Raw genomic sequence first — 4,133 nt, forward strand, 5'->3', positions numbered from 1 at the left:
CTCCCTGGCTGCCAGAAGTAAAAACGCAGCTTCCAGTGGCGAGTTTCCATCCACTACCACCCTTCAGCCTTCACTCTACGGAGAGCCTCCAGCCACCACTTACCCACCATCCGTGTCCACTCATTATAAATTCGATCCACCTGCGACCCTTCCGACTTCACTCCACAGAAAGCCCCACTCGCCCATCACCCCACTTGAGGAGCTTAATTTTAGTCAGCAGAAGATCGCAGTTTCATGAAACGCAAAAATGCAATTGGAAGTCATTCGATGCAAGAAGCTAATGTAATGTATACTGTTCACGCGGATATTGTTGCGTCACATCGCACAATCAATCGAGGTTTCGTTCAAATTGCACCTAGCGTGAGCCTGTTTATGTGGCAGAATTATCAGCCGCAAAATTTACAGTAAATAAAAAATATTACTGCTTGATAACGAAGCTCGCGGTCTTATTGGAGTGTGTACGGCAGCAAACGATCCCGCGTGGAAGAAAGAGCAGACGTGAGCTTGTACTTGCAGCTATGGGACGAAAATAACGAAATATTTCAGGATAGTATGTACTGATTTTAGAGATAAGTATTTACTAACTGCTTTCCTCTGACGATGCCGTCATGCCGTCGCCACGCAAATGAAATATAAAATGGATAGTAAATCCGCAGGAAAGAGGGCCTTTGATCTTATCGGATCTTCGGGGATCGCGGCGTAGTTAAAGTGATAAGGTTATGAGAACACTCGTAGTAATTCACAAGCCTGCTGTAATCACTGAAACAGTGACCAGCGCGCGTCCACAGTTCGCTGCTTTGGAAGGAAATTCCTTTTCTATACGACCAATGTCGATCAATTGGCCAATGTCGACAAAGAAAAGGGGGGGGGGGGGGGGATATGGTAGTGCCAAGGGTATAACCATAATTTCTTCCTTTCCTTTCATTACCATAATCCCGGGAAAGGCGGGATTCTGAAACGTGCATATGCTTTCCGACGGCTTCGGTAACACCTTGGAGCTGACCGATTCGAATGACTCACAACGCGATCCTACGCGGCAGCAAGACTTTCAGCGAGCTGACAGAAGACAGCGGCAGTCTTAGTCCTTCGGTCCAGCATATTGAAAAGCGTAGATTACGGTGGACAATTCACTGTCTGCTCTCTTGGTGGCTAGTAATGCACTGAGATACATAAAGATACTATATTATTGGTTTTGCCATTTGGGTCCTCTCCGGCTCGTAGATGAAATGTGTGTGGAGTCTCAGGTGAACTTCTATTGAAGCAAAAAAAAAAGATAACTCTCATTTGTTTACTGCCGACATTCATTTCAGGGCTAATTCGAAGCATCAAGCATTTCAAAACCCTCATGCTATGCCACCACGTGCTATGGGGATTCTCATCCTCCAGAGTTGAGCGTAGACTAGGAGGTAGCCATAGTGGAGGGCTCTGGATAATTTCGACCACGCGCTGTTGTCAGGAGCATGGAAGCCGTACACCACACGGGCTGATGCCGTTAGCCTTGTTTCCAGTTTCCCAGTGCACAATCTCGAATATATTTTGGAAGACCCATGACCGCCTTTAGTTGAGAAACGAATGGATATCCGCTTTCAAGTGTCATGTGTTTATCAGGGATCACCAAAGGGAAAGAGGCATATATGCCATTGGCCACTATCAAACATCTATTGGTAAATGCGTTATAGTGGCCAAAAGCGACATTGGCATCTACAGAAAAGCGCACATTAGTTATCAGACATTCTGCGGAATTTCATTACATTGGAACGCGAGGTTCAGGAAAGGCAGACATTTCGTTGCATATTTCCTTGCTCGATCACCGTATTCTGCGACTTATTGAAAAATTTTATTCATGGGGCTTGAGCTCCCAAAGCTACTCAGGCTATGATAGACGCCGTAAGGGAGGGCTCCGGATATTTCGATCACCTGGGGTTCTTTAATGTACACTGACATCGCACAGCACACGGGCGCCTTGCTTTTCGCCTTCATCCAGAAGCGGCCGCCATGGAAGGATTTGATCCTGCATCCTTGGGTTAAGTAGTTGAGCGCCCTAGCGACAGCGCCACCACGGCGGTACTATTTTACCTTCTTTTTTAACAGATACGCAGGAGGATAGAAGTAGAAGAAGGAAACACCCTAGAAAAATAACAATATCAAACTTGTCATATAATCAGAAAAATAAATCAGTACTTGAGTGTATGTGTCATGACCTGAAAGTTGAAAGTAATCGTACATATTACCGCGTACCATTCAGATCTGTATTTGTAGCGCATAGATTGTGTGGTGTGATTGTAGCGCATAGATCGATTCTGTACTCTTTGTTTGCTCACGATCGTTGTCGCGAGACGCAGCTTTTTTGTTTTCTTTGTCGCGCAAGATGCGCCCAGATGTATCTCGAAGATTCCAGCCACTTGCCTGTGTTACTACACTGTTCCAGGTTGTGCTAGTCACCTTCAGCGAGCTTATCCAGATGTCTCTTCGCCGTCTTTAAATTGAGCTTTGACGGGTGTGACGGGCATTCTTTGTTCGATGACCGACAAACACATTTACTGCTACCACCGCCGCTGAGTTGCTTAGTTCTTTTTGCAGGTGCAAGTCAGCCCAGTAAAGGGCTGATGTCAGCGCTATTACGCTTGTCTTCTCTCTTGGTGCCTACGGCCTTCTCACCACCACGTGGCAATATTACTGGCGATAGAAATGCAGTCAGTTAATTCTAATGTACCATGCATCAGACCGATGGCTATACGGAGGTAGGCCTCCAAGCAATCGACATCCGCTCAGCCTTCCCTCTATCCTTCGCAATGGCAGGTTAAGTGCCAAGTACTGTTAATTTGGTCTATATAAATTGGTTGCCTGAATACTTGAATTTGAAACAAATCTGTCGGATTTGGCAGCGTTTAATAAATGATGCAATGCCTGGTGAGACAGCATATATCCTACTGATAATTTCTGTTGAATATTTTGGAATGACCCAGTGCACCTGCGCGAAAGAAATGGAATCCTGCACAAAGAAGCAGGCTCCGACTGATTCGGAAAAGGTAGCCATGTTGCGACAGACCGGCTATATAAATTTTCAAACAAAACTTGTTAAAAAATTTGATCCAGCATCTACTCGTCACAATTTCATTATGTAGGGAAAATGAAGCTGCCTTCTATTTATCGTCACTTGTATACTTATTACGCGTTCAATAAAGTCGCAAAAGTTAACAAAGGTCCTGATCATGAGCCGGCTCTAGCAATTACTTCAATTTTCAATATTTTTTTTTTTTTATAATTCAACCTAGGTCCAGCACGGATTCACTATCGGCCGCACTTGGCTTTGAAGAGGCTCGAAATGGAAGCGCGGCGCATTTATCCCGTCGGACCTGAAGTGACTCATTGAGTATGTGTAGCTTTGAGGACACTATTATTTTTTTTTTATTGGCCGTCCGGTTCACGTGCGTTCCTCCCGTTAAAAAGCGTAGCCAGTATCACCACCCCGATGATTACATACAGATTGTTCAAGAATATTTTATGACTGTACGATGGTTTGCATTTTCGCAACATACATCCCTGCTCTACACCCCCCTCCATCCCTCGTCCTGGTTCTTTAAAACTGCCCTTGAATGTCTCCAATGTCCAATGGCATGGAACTATTTGTGGGCTCCCATCCAGACAACCGTGTTCAACATGTGAGCCTTCACCTCCTGCTGTGTAGTGGACGTTTGCGCGACACTCGGCATTGGCCATGAAACCCGTATAGGCGGCACTCCCGCAAAACAGAGTCACAATTTATTTTCTTAGATAGGAATCGCAAGTAGGATGTCACTGACGTCACCTAGTGGAAATGTAGGTGACGGTTTCTTGCGGCACCATTTAGAGGTCAGGGGAACACGGTGGCATGATCTGCATAAACAAAGCAATCAGGAAAAAATCGGCGAGGGAAACGAAAGGCTCGTTAGGTCGAAGAGTGAATAAGAGATGCCTGTAATTAGCGCCTCGGAAAGCAAGTGAGGGAAGGTGCGGCATCCGCTCCCAAGCTCGTCACCGCCGCGGCGACGACGACGACACGGGAGACAGTAATGCCGCCGGAGCGAAGCGAAGGTGGCACTCCCCCCCTCCCAAGACTACCGAAGGCCACGCTCGTATATGGAGTGCGCGTG

Source organism: Amblyomma maculatum, chromosome 1, assembly GCF_055883805.1.
Source record: "Amblyomma maculatum isolate TAMU_Amacu chromosome 1, ASM5588380v1, whole genome shotgun sequence".
In the NCBI taxonomy this organism is placed as follows: domain Eukaryota; kingdom Metazoa; phylum Arthropoda; class Arachnida; order Ixodida; family Ixodidae; genus Amblyomma; species Amblyomma maculatum.